The 13481-nt window shown below is 42.0% G+C and overlaps 1 protein-coding gene across 1 annotated transcript in view; it reads right to left on the minus strand.

The window, feature by feature from the left end:
* Window positions 1-13481, minus strand: part of LOC139376797 (tetratricopeptide repeat, ankyrin repeat and coiled-coil containing 2b) — a 224320-nt gene that overhangs the window by 180770 nt on the left and 30069 nt on the right. The window contains exon 2 of the mRNA XM_071119726.1: window positions 12440-12608. The gene's annotated coding sequence lies outside the window, so the exon portion shown is untranslated. The remainder of the gene's footprint in view (window positions 1-12439; window positions 12609-13481) is intronic.

Raw genomic sequence — 13481 nt, forward strand, 5'->3', positions numbered from 1 at the left:
TTTCTACTATTATCCTGACATTTCACATTATTAAAAAAAAGTGGTGATCCTAACTGACCTAAGACAGGGAATTTTTACTAGGATTAAATGTCAGGAATTGTGAAAAACTGAGTTTAAATGTAGGTGTATGTAAACTTCCAACTTATTGTGGGAAGCTTGTGGAAGGCTAGCCGAAACGACCCCCCCCCCCCCCCCCTCTTCCCACTATCACAGACTTTCCTCATAAATACTTTGTTGAGGGAAAATGTACTTGATACGATTCTGATGTGTTGTTTCAACTAGAGGTAAGTATAAGAGTGTCTGCTAAATTACTAAAATGTAAAAATGTTAAAGACGTGTTTAATTGTCACTGAGTAAATGAACCCGATGACAGCTACGTCTCAGCCCTACCCAGCAGCACAGTAAAGGAAGTTAGCTGCAGGCGGGGTGCAGGGTCAGATATTATGTAGCTAGCTAGAGACGTGCAGGGCTGCCAGAGCAGGGACGGCTGCCATTGCACTTCTCCCTAATAGAAGGTCACAGGGAGATGGAGGTGTGTCTGCAGGCCATGACGGCTCCACGGCACACTTCCTTCCACATAGAGGAGAGGAGAGACTTTGTTGCTCTCTTCAGACAGACTGTGTCAGCCTCCGCCTCAGTCTAACACATGTCTGTACCAAGACGGAAGGAGGGGGAGACAGACAGACAGAGGGAGCGCAGAGGGAATAGAAGGGAAGGGTGTACGAGACAGATAGACAGACAGACAGAGAGAGAGAGAGAGAGAGAGAGAGAGAGAGAGACGGAAAGACAGAGACAAGAGAGGGGGGAGAGAGAGCAGAGGAGAAAGAAGCAGAGGGTGAGTGAATCAGCAGAGGAAAATACCCAAAAGCCTAACCCATCAGATTCCAATACTGATAAGAGAGCAGGAGAGCTTGCAAATCTGAATAAAGTACACTTTACAGAGAAAGGAAGATTAATTCAGGAGGATTAGCCAAAGAGGCTATAGCATCACAAATACAGCTGATCAAATATATTTGGCACTATGCCTGGCTGAGTCCCAAATGGCACTCTACTCCTTTTGTAGTGCACTACTTTTGACCAGAGCAGTACTTTCCACCTTAGCGTTTCCCCTTGAATATGTTCCAGGTGTGGCACAATGGCCCCGAATATCAACATCTAGGGCCTCTTTTAAGCAGGGGAAAGCTAGGGAAAAGGCCCACCTGTACAATTGTAGGGGAAACACTGATCCAATGAGGCAAATACCACACCAACAAACAAGGCGATGTTCCTCCCTTATCACCAGGCAATCAATCCATCCATCTCAGTGTTGTTTGGATCATTTGACTGTCACTAATGTGTAGAGAGAGAGCTAAATGTACCAACTAGCAATTTCACTGGACTACATATCAATTACTCACTGTCCAGACCGGCCAATGTTGTGTGAGTACGATGCTGGTAGAGAATACATAGAGAGGATAAGGATGTGCATGTGCCATCATGCAGACAGGACAGGGCAGAACCATCATGCAGACAGGACAGGGCAGAACCATCATGCAGACAGGACAGGGCAGAACCATCATGCAGACAGGACAGGGCAGAACCATCATGTAGACAGGACAGGGCAGAACCATCAGGCAGAGGACAGAGCAGAACCATCAGGCAGACAGGACAGGGCAGAACCATCAGGCAGACAGGACAGGGCAGAACCATCATGCAGACAGGACAGGGCAGAACCATCATGCAGACAGGACAGGGCAGAACCATCATGCAGATAGGACAGGGCAGAACCATCAGGCAGACAGGACAGGGCAGAACCATCATGCAGACAGGACAGGGCAGAACCATCAGGCAGACAGGACAGGGCAGAACCATCATGCAGACAGGACAGGGCAGAACCATCAGGCAGAGGACAGAGCTGGTGAAGTTGACGGTCAAGCAATATAAACAACCATAAACCATTCTACTCGTGATCGTCATGCTATCAACATATTTTCCAGGTTCTCATCCTAAGACATTGGTAGATACTAATAGACTGGTCTCTTCAACCACAATCAAAAAAGTATATCACATGAATAGATGGACAACAGGCTATCATGGACTGTATATCATTATTTATAGCAGGGATCATCAACTAGATACAGCCGTGGAACTATTTGTTTCTTGAGCAGATGGTCAGGGGTCTGGAACAAGCAGGGTCGGCAGGTAGCCTAGCGGTTAAGAGCTTGGGCCAGAAATAGAAAGTCACTGGTTCGAATCCCCAAGCAGACTAGGTTAAAAATCTGTAATGTTCACTTGAGCTAGGCACTTAACACTAACTGCTCGTGTAATATCTAAACATAATTACAAATAATTTTTAGACTCCAAATAGAATGCAAGAAGCCCAAACAGATATAGCATTCCCGCACATATTCATTTTAAACCTTGCTTACATTTATATACGATCACTTGTCTATCTATTATGTGTGGGAATCCTCAGGAACAGAGTTCTTAAATTAAAATCACATGAAGCTGATTTCCTGGTATTTTTAGTCTATGCGCCCCCACCCCACCCAAATTTATTGTAAACACTATTGTAAACACCATCAAGAGGTCAAACACAATGCCTTTGAATCATGTAATTATACAAGGTTGCATGACATGTGCGATCCCTTGCCCTTCTACACAAAACAGTGTGTGTGCTATTATCAGGTCACATAATGCTTTAAAAGGAAAGTGTCTTCATGTCATCTGCTTTCTGCCTGGTCTCATTACTGGGCTTTGAGTCAGGCTTCCCAAGAGAGAGCAAGTCCTCCCACTGCCCCTCTGCCGGGCGTTGTGTCCACAAGGCAACAATCAAGGGGCCACCAAGTGTGACACACACACACACTAGGGGGGGGGGGGGGGGGGGGGGGGGGGGGGGGGCATGTCACATTTCAAAACCACACATGTAGCTTTTATCATTACAGAGTGTGCTTGAACGAGCGAGCGGGGGGAGGGAGCAAGCTTGTTTTTAATCAATTTATTTGAATCTGAGGAGAAGAAAGAACAGGGCCAGCTGCTGATGGGGTACAGCTGGCAATGAGGGCTGGCACAGGAACAGGATAGGAGAGGATCTGAACAAAGCTGTGCATCCATTCTGATCCCCAATGGAATCATCTCCATCTGCTTCAAGACTTCCCTCACAAGCCCTGGATGGCCAATCTGATGTCTGTGTTTACCTTTCGCATCTGTGACAGCTAGCTACCTCTCCATCAAACCTGGCTGTGATGACTTGAGTTGAACAGAAGGTACTATGATGTGCCTTCTGTTGGTTCTACCAAATCAAGCGAAGGTTTCTACTCTAGTCCAAACTTTGGCAAAAAAAGCCTTCAAGCAAATTAAATCAACAGACACTTACAGAATAGATAATGACGTCCATTGATAGTAGATCTCCAGGCACAGATAAATCAAATGTTATTTGTCACATGCGCCAAGTATAACAGGTGGGGGGGACCTTACCAATAATGTGTGATTATTAGTGTAGGTTCTGTAAATAGGTGCTTACACTCCAATACTGTACAGTAAGTGAAGGGGACTCAGGTCTGGCCAACTTCAAACTGCTTTAATGTATAACTCCTGTATTTGGATTCAGTACATTAAATATACTGCTTAGTATTGAGGACACCATACACTGCTACATGAGATAAACAGTACCATTTCCTATTACAGCCTATGTGATTGACCCATTGCATGAGGACATTGCGGCATAAAAATCACTGAACCCAAACATTTACCTGACAAGACGTAGGGAGACAGGAGGCAGCAGCTCTCCCAACAAAAAAATGAATTAAAAACAAACAATCTCTCGCCAGCTCATATCTCACGCCCCTGTTGACAATTATGCGCAATGTCTGAGACTCACAGGAAATGAAAAATGTAGCAGAATAGAGAAAAGCACTCAGTCTAGTGTAGAAGACATGAACTAGGCACAACGCTTTACTGCATCCCAAATGGCACCCTATTCACTATAAAGGAATTAGGGTGCCATTTGGGACAAATGCAGTGCCTCACACGCCCAGACAGATATATTTAAAAGGCTATCAGAGAAAGACAGGTCTCAGTGCTGTGCTCTTGATTTCTGTTGTTTTATTTGACCAGTTCATAGGCTGTCATTATGTAAAATAGTTTGACTAACACGGTCTTGGTATTTGACATTGTACCGGCTCAATCTCATTGGTGTGTATTGTCTCATCCAATAATATTGGATGAATATTCATGTATTAAATCCAAAAAGGTTAATGAAAGTAACATCAATTCAAAAAGGTACAATGCTATAACTCATCTAAAAGGAGATATTTTATTTGATTTTGAATTGAAGGCCTTTCAAAGTTAGACCCTGGGAGAGCTTCAAAGTAAGTACCATTTTCCGTAGCGTTTGCAAAAAACACCCCCATCAAAAATAAGAAGGCAATGTATGTGTCCCAAAATGGCACCCTATTCCCCTTATAGTGCACCACTGTTGACTGGGGTACAGTGACAAGTAGTGCACTATAACGGGAATAGGGAGCCATTTGGGACGCACATACATTACAGGTGTCCACTACCCCTCTCTATCTACATACCACTTGGCAAAAGGCACAAAGCAGTCATTGAATGAGAACTACACATCGGCAGCCATCAAATGATGGTGATGGCCTACTTCCAAATGGCCGCTTCCAGTCTTTTACATTTGTAGTTTGTAACCCAACCAAAAAAATAAAGACTAAACAGGACTACTCAGAGAGTCAAGGAGGGACATGAAAAGCTACTGGTGTCCTTTCATGTGCTTCTTTGATTGAATTCCTCCTGAGCGACTGAGAAGAGGAGCTGCTGCAGCTGTGGCCTGGAGTCCCAAATTATACCCTATTACCTATATAGTGCACTACTTTTGACCAGGGCCCATAGTTGGCCTCTGGTCAAAATTACTGAACTGCATAGGGAATAGGGTGCCATTAAATTTTGGGGCGCAAGCAGACTTAACCATCAAATAGAACACCGTCATTAATGAATACTGACGCAGACCTGGGCAGAAAATATACCACATTTTCAAATACTCAAGGCAATGATTTCCTTTTGATATTTAAATACAGGCCTCAGAAAAAATTATAATATTTGAAAGTATTTTGAATAACTCAGAAAAACAAATAATTTTGAAGGTATATATATATATATATATATATATATATATATATATATATATATATATATATATATATATATATGCAAGTTATTTGAAAACAAAATTGGATGACTGCCAAATATTTGATAAAGAACTAAAAACTACAACAGTTTCATTTGATTAAATATATGATCATTAGCATTGAGGCATTTAACTGGATCTACACAACAAAAGGCCTGGGACATCGACAAAATGATACATGTCAAATTCAGGCATTTATCTAGAGACATGGGCAGTGTCTGAATACCCATACAAGCGTACTATATATTTAAACTGCATACTATTTACTCATCATCACATACTATTTAGCACGTACTGTTTAGTAAACAGTATGCCACGGCCGCAACGTGGTAGATCGGCGGAGTAGGTGGGGCGGGGCCGAGTGCGGGTGGGCGATCAACTGAAATTGATCGCATTAACCAGACTAATAATACTTAATTTCCAATTCTAAACTGAATGGAATTATAGGCCTACTCAAGATGGTCATAGGCAGACTACCAGATTCTACCTATACCATAGTAGACCATATAGCCCATCTATCCTATTTAAAAAGGACTTGAAACAGATCATTTGGTTCCATTTCAACATATTTATTAGTGAAAACAAAGTGCTGTAAAATATATAAATTAAATCAAATAGCCTAGTACCCACACCAAGACTTTTCAAATGTTCAAATCAAAAGGTTATTTCACAGAAAAACATGGACGATTGGGTGAATCGCAAGTTCAGAACCACTGGACAGCAATATAATAAACTAAAGCACTGATCATTGGGAACAAGATCAAAATGACTGCTAAGGCTTGATCCATAAATTAATAGGTAGCCTAGCCCACAAAACTAAAACAATCAGTTCAAATCAAAAGAACTGATTAACATGACATCAATAATGCAGCCACCCATCCCTTTAAAGATGGTACAGTGGGTATTGAAACAATAACACTTTGAATTGACCACTTACACTGGCCTGGGGCCTGTTCAGGAGAAACGAAATGTACAGAATGTTCAGATATCAATGCATTGTGTAGATCCACTGTCAGATGGATTTAAATATTATAGGAAATTATGTGTGCTCTATTCATTCTATTTCTGCAAAATCCAGTTCCAGATACAGCGCTGCAATGTATTTGTATTTTTAGGGGGTGGATCAGCTTAATATTGCAGAAAGATTGTTGCTTCCATCAATGTAATTGTCTGCATCATTTCCAATTCCCCATTGTTTTGGTAAATATATATCCATATGCATACACGTATATGCACATATGCATACATAAACACATATATACATACACATACAGTTGAAGTCGAAAGTTAACATACACTTAGGTTGGAGTCATTAAAACTTGTTTTTCAACCACTCCACAAATGTCTTGTTAAGAAACTATAGTTTTGGCAAGTCGGTTAGGACATCTACTTTGTGCATGACACAAGTACATTTTCCAACAATTGTTTACAGACAGAAAATTGCACTGATAATTCACTGTATCACAATTCCAGTGGGTCAGAAGTTTACATTAACTAAGTTGACTATGCCTATAAACAGCTTGGAAAATTCCCAAATTGTGTCATGGCTTTAGAAGCTTGTGATAGGCTAATTGACATCATTTGAGTCAGTTGGAGGTGTAACTGTGGATGTATTTCAAGGCCTACCTTCAAAATCAGTGCCTCTTTGCTTGACATCATGGGAAAATCAAAAGAAATCAGCCAAGACCTCCGAAAACAAATTGTAGACCTCTACAAGTCTGGTTCATCCTCGGGAGCAATTTCCAAACACCTAACAAGTACCACGTTCATCTGTACAAACAATAGTACGCAAGTATAAACACCATGGGACCACGCAGTCGTAATACCGCTCAGGAAGGAGACGCGCTCTGTCTCCTAGAGATGAATGTACTTTGGTGTGAAAAGTGCAAATCAATCCCAGAACAACAGCAAAGGACCTTGTGAAGATGATGGAGGAAACAGGTACAAAAGTATCTATATCCACAGTAAAACAAGTCCTATAATCGACATAAGGAAGAAGCCCAGCAAGGAAGAAGCCACTGCTCCAAAACCACCATAAAAAAGCCAGACTACGGTTTGCAACTGCACATGGGGACAAAGATCATACTTTTTGGAGAAATGTCCTCCTGTCTGATGAAACAAAAATATAACTTTTTGGCCATAATGACCATCATTATGTTTGGAGGACAAAGGAGGATGTGAATATATTGAAGCAACATCTCAAGACATCATTCAGGAAGTTAAAGCTTGCTTGCAAATGGGTCTTCCAAATGGACAATGACCCCAAGCATACTTCCAAGGTTGTGGGAAAATGGCTTAAGGACAACAAAGTCAAGGTATTGGAGTGGCCATCACAAAGCCCTGACCTAAATTCTATATAAAATTTGTGGGCAGAACTGAAAACGCGTGTGTGAGCAAGGAGGCCTACAAACCCGACTCAGTTACACCATCTCTGTCAGGAGGAATGGGACAAAATTCACCCAACTTATTGTGGGAAGCTTATGGAAGGCTACCCGAAACATTTGACCAAATTTAAACGATTTAAAGGCAATGTTACCAAATACTAATTGAGTATGTGAACATCTGACCTACTGGGAATGTGATGAAAGAAATAAAAGCTGAAATAAATCATTCTCTCTACTTTTATTCTAACATTTGACATTCTTTTAATAAAGTGGGGATCCTAACTGACCTAAAACAGTGAATATTTACTAGGATTAAATGTCAGGAATTTTGAAAAACTGAGTTTAAATGTAGTTGGCTATATGTAAACTTCCGACTTCAACTGTATATACGTACTTTTAAAAAATATATACATTTACTATTCCCTGCAAACCCTACCACCCTTACCCCAATTGGAGTAAACTAGTAAACAATAACACTTAGGCTTCTACCTTCAGTTTATATATCTTATACACATTTTACAGACAAAATCTATTTTACAATAGTTACATTTTGTTTGTGTTTAGTCCTTGCTCTAGTCCCACCCTTCAGCTCCATTCAGCCGCTCCCATCTATCTCTTAACACCATCCATTTTGGATTTCTATTTGACATATAACTGTGCTGTGATGCTTCAGAAAAGAACTGAACCTTTCTATTCTCATAGCTTCTACAGATTGTAAATTAAAAATATTATTTTTTTGCTAAAATAATTATTATATTATTGATTGATTAACTATGGCTGTTCAATTTTTTTTTTAATTGATGTAAAAAATGTATCACTATCCACTTTAAACAATGCCACTTAATATAATGTTTACATACCCTACATTACTCATCTCATATGTATATACTGTACTCGATACCATCTACTGCATCTTGCCTATGCCGTTCTGTACTATCACTCAGTCATATATCTTTATGTACATATTCTTTATCCCCTTACACTTGTGTGTATAAGGTAGTAATTGTGGAATTATTAGGTTAGATTACTCGTTGGTTATTACTGTATTGTCGGAACTAGAAGCACAAGCATTTCGCTACACTCGCATTAACATCTGCTAACCATGTGTATGTGACAAATAAATTTGATTTAAGACTATATACATATATGGACGAGCGATGTCAGAGAGGAACAGATTAAGATACAGTAGAATAGTATAGAATACAGTATGAGATGAGTAATGCAAGATATGTAAACATTATTAAGTTACTAAGATAGCGTAGAAGTCTAGAAAACAGTATATATACATATAAGATGAGTAATGGCTGTTTAACAGTCTGATGGACTTGATAGAAGCTGTTTTTCAGTCTTACGGTCCCAGCTTTGATGCACCTGTACTGACCTCGCCTTCTGGATGATAGCGGGGTGAACAGACAGTTGCTTTTTTTCCCTTGCTGTGTCATATTGGGTGCTGTAGGTCTCCTGGAGGGTGGGTAATTTGCCCCCGGTAATGTGTTGGGCAGACCGCACCACCCTCTGGAGAGCCTTGCGGTTCCGGGCAGTGCAGTTTCCGTAACAGGCGGCCCGACAGGATGCTTTCAATTGTGCATCTGTAAAGGGTTTGTGAGGGTTTTAGGTGACAAGCCAAATTTCTTCAGCCTCCTGAGGTTGAAGAGGCTCTGTTGCGCCTTCTTCACCACACTGTCTGGATGGGTGCTCAATTTCAGTTTGTCAGTGATGTGTACGCCAAGGAACTTGAAGCTTTCCACCTTCTCCACTGCGGTGCCATCGATGTAGATAGTAGAGAGTGCACCCCCCTGTTTCCTGAAGGCCACGATCATCTCCTTTGTTTTGTTGACTTTGAGTGAGGTTGTTTTCCAGGCACCACACTCCCAGAGTCGTCACCTCCTATAGCAGATGACAATGAGCAAAGTAGACATATAACCACTGTCTGCCATACAAGGTTTCCATTCCTTGAATCCTTTCATGAATTATAACCAGATCTCACTGATACTTCACTTGCATCACATTCTTTGAACAGCCGTGACATGTCACAAAAGAGCGAGAGAGAAAAAGCCCCAGCGCCATCTTTAATCTGAAGGGATTTGTGGCCTCGAGTGATACTGAGCTCAAAGTCACTATAAACTCAGATGAATGAAACAGGCAAAGATCAAAAGGACTACAACTATAGAACAAGACCAGGTAAGGGGCAGGACTGTTCACTGTTCATCATAACTCAACTGGATTGTCTTCCATGCGAATTGAGGTTAGCCTTCGCTGGTTGTCCTTTGTGAGTTTGAAGTGCATTTGACACACACACTCACCTACACTCACCTACACTCACCTACCTGCAGCTACTGCAGCTCCACACACTCCCACCAACAGGGATGAACGCTGTTCCTAAGATCCCATGCACCATCCTGGCAAAAGTCATCATCATCTTCATCCTCTCTATAGCTGAGCAGCAAGCAGTAGTGTCCAGTATCTAAATAACTGGTATTCACAAAAGTACATACATTCTAAAGTGCTGATTGGAATCATTCATATTGACAAAGAAAATTTAGAGTCATTCACCAAGCCCACGCTTTACAGGCAAACATCGACACCTACCGCCTTTTACAGAACAGTGGCAGAATGGTTAACTCTAGCAGGTTTTGACATTACCCATTTGCTTTAATGTCAAAAAGCACAATGCACATCACTGCAGAGAACATTTTGAAAGTGGTTGATAAACAAAAAAGCCATTCCTCAGAGTGACCTCCATGTCATTTACTACATTTTGAACAATCCATAGCTTTAATGTCTACTACCTCCAGAACACTGTCTAACAGTGTTTCCGTTGTTGTAGTCTGCTCTGCGGCTCCATAATCTCACAAGGAACAAAAGAGCCTGTGTCACAGGGTCAGGAGACATTTAGTCAGACAAAAGTTTGTGTCAGCGCTTTCCTGTGAAGGAATGAGAGCCGTGCGAGGCAAGCCCAGAGAGCGAGAGAAAGAGCAGGAGAGAGAGGAGAGAAGGAGAGGAGAGCACGAGAGAGAGGAGAGAAGGCGAGAGAGCGAGGGGGGAGCGGTTGGCCTCTGTCGCCTCTCTGAGGAGAGCTACGGTTTAATGGGCCTACGCTTCCACTCCATTTGCTGCTCTGCTGCAGTATGTCTTAGGGGCAACACTGCGTAGCAGCGTACCATGTGTGCCAGGCTTCTGTCACTACGGATACAGCTCTGCAGTGGCACCACGGCAACAGCTCTACACCCCTTAAACAGCTGTCAGAAGCTATTCAGACAGAGGCAGACACAGTTCAAAACAACACACACACACGGCCCAGTCATAACGTTACACTACTGAGTCAGACACACAGTTCAAAACAAAATAGCAGAGCAGCCCCGTCATGACGCATCAGAGCAGAAACTGTAGAGGCTACTTTAAAGCCTGGTACTGGTAACTTTCCTTCTCACAGAGAGAAATTACTGGCAGAGACTTTTCTTCTTGACTCCAACCAAATAAGGTTAAGGCTAGCCTGTTGGGGGCCCTAAGTGAAATTGTGTTGGGGGGCCACACCACCTTGAGAGCAAAAATATTTCAGCGGCCCCCCTCTTGACAGCGGAGAGAAAAAGCAATTCTCCACATTTTGCCATGGGGCGTAGAGAAAATGTTACCGTTTCAAAGCAAGTTTGCTGCAATTCTAGACATTTTGCGATGGGGCTGAGAGAAGATCATGCAATTTGATAAATCATTTCCTGCAATTCTACACGTTGCCATAGGCTGGAGAGAAATGTTTGCAGTTTATAAATATGATATCTGAGTGAGAGTGACTAACAAAATCAATCGGGGCCCCGGCCCCCAGTCGGTAATTCGACCATGATTACTACCAGTTTAGATAACTGGTTTTCAGCTGGGCCGCCAGTTGTATAGATGTTTGCCTCAGGAAGACCCCATCACCACCACCCCCTGAATGAAATCCTAAAGGTAACACTGAACTCTCTCGCCTTCTCAGTCTTTCTATATTTCTCTCTCCCCCTCGCTCGCTCCCCTTCTTTGTCTCACTTTATCACACTCCCTCTCTCAGAAGGCCTTGCACACTCAAACTTGTCCTCACTAAATTATTTTGGGTCCATTTCAAATCATATCAAAGTTTATCAGCCTCATACACAGTTTTGCACTTCGAAGCCAAACAACAATTTCATGGCTGGACAGTTGCAGAATAATTACATGAGGCCCCCAAGCAGACACATCGATCAGCACTCAGTACTTCTTTCCGAAATAATAGCCCATTTTTTTATAGTGATATTCATTTCTTTTGTGAGAAGCTGCCTATCTGCCACTGCTGGTCTTTGATGACAAGCCTTTGAAAAAAGGACAATAGAATAATACATTATTATTCTTTGCTGATGGGCTCTCCATCTATGCCTTGGTAAACAACATCAAATCTATTCTGAGGCAGTGGCTCCCAACCTCCTCTCACTACCAAATAAAACTGGGTAGTTGCTAGACAAGGGCTGTATCCTTACTAGTCTCCTATGGAAAAAACTCATTAGTAAACATCACTGCTAAAGGGCTAACCAAGATCAAAGCTTGCAATACGTGTTCCAACCTGATTACAAAAGCACAGTATTCAGTTAAAGCTAGCTACATTATACCCTCGAAATACATTCCCTGACTGACAGAACCACTATTCATTCAGTTTATGCCAAAACAGGTACAGCTTATTAAACACCTCTGAACACTTTTGTGCTTGCCTTTTTAATCAGGTATGTCATTGAGAACACATTCTCTTTTACACCAACAGCCTGTTTCTGTAGAGAGCTGCTGAGCATGAGTAACATCGGTTTAGACCTAAATGACTGTAGAGCCAGCCAGACAGGTGTAGTCTTAGTTGTGTGAAACCTGAGACATGATGACTCACCATGAGTAGACAGCAGGCTAGGCAGGTGTTCGGAGGTGTTCAGGTGTCTGGAGGTGTCCAGGTGTCCAGATACTGAGGCAGTGAGGTGCTACATGTCTCTATGATGAACATGAACCATAGTCCTGATCCTGATCCCACTACAAAGGGGGCAGACACCCAGCACAGCTCTCTATGGAGGGAAACCCATACAAGGATGATTAAACACTATGGAAAGATGTAGAGAGAGAGAGAGAGAGAGAGAAGAGAGAAGAGAGAAGAGAGAGAGAGATAGAGAAAGAGAGAGAGAGAGAGAGGAAGAGAGAGAGAGAGAGAGAGAGAGAAAAGAGAGAAGAGAGAAGGGGGAGAGAGAATTATTGGCACACAGTGGAAAAGAATGTTCAACTGCATACAAAACCACAGGTGGTGATACATGACAGAGAATAATCTAACCTTCAGAAACCACAACAGTATTTAATGTAATGGTGCAGTTACTCAGTCTGTATTGTAGTGTGGGATGTCTGAAAGAGTCTGTTGTCATAGTGTTCGCAGGCAGGCAAGATCCCGCGTGTTAATGGAAAACTGTGGGTGGACTGACATAGGGTGTATAGGGTGTCCCAGATGGAACCCTATTCAATATATAGTGCACTACTTTTGACTAGATCCCTATGGGGGAATAGGGTACCATTTTAGATGCAAACATAGTGTTGCACCAAGAACTGTGATGTACACTGAACAAAAATATAAACACAACAAGATTTTACTAAGTTACAGTTCATATAATGAAATCAGTCAATTTAAATAAATTCATTAGGACAGAATCTATCAATTTCACATGACTGGGACTACAGATATGCATCGGTTGGTCACAGATCCCCTAAAAAAGGATAGGGGCATGGATCAGAAAACCAGTCAGCCTCTGGTGTGACCACCATTCGCTTCATGCAGCGCGACACATCTCCTTCGCATAGAGTTGACCAGGCTGTTGATTGTGGCCTGTGGAATGTTGTCCCAATCCTCTTCAATGAGTGTGCGAAGTTGCTGGATATTGGCGGAACTAGAACAC

Source organism: Oncorhynchus clarkii, chromosome 20, assembly GCF_045791955.1.
Source record: "Oncorhynchus clarkii lewisi isolate Uvic-CL-2024 chromosome 20, UVic_Ocla_1.0, whole genome shotgun sequence".
NCBI classification, from domain to species: Eukaryota; Metazoa; Chordata; class Actinopteri; order Salmoniformes; family Salmonidae; genus Oncorhynchus; species Oncorhynchus clarkii.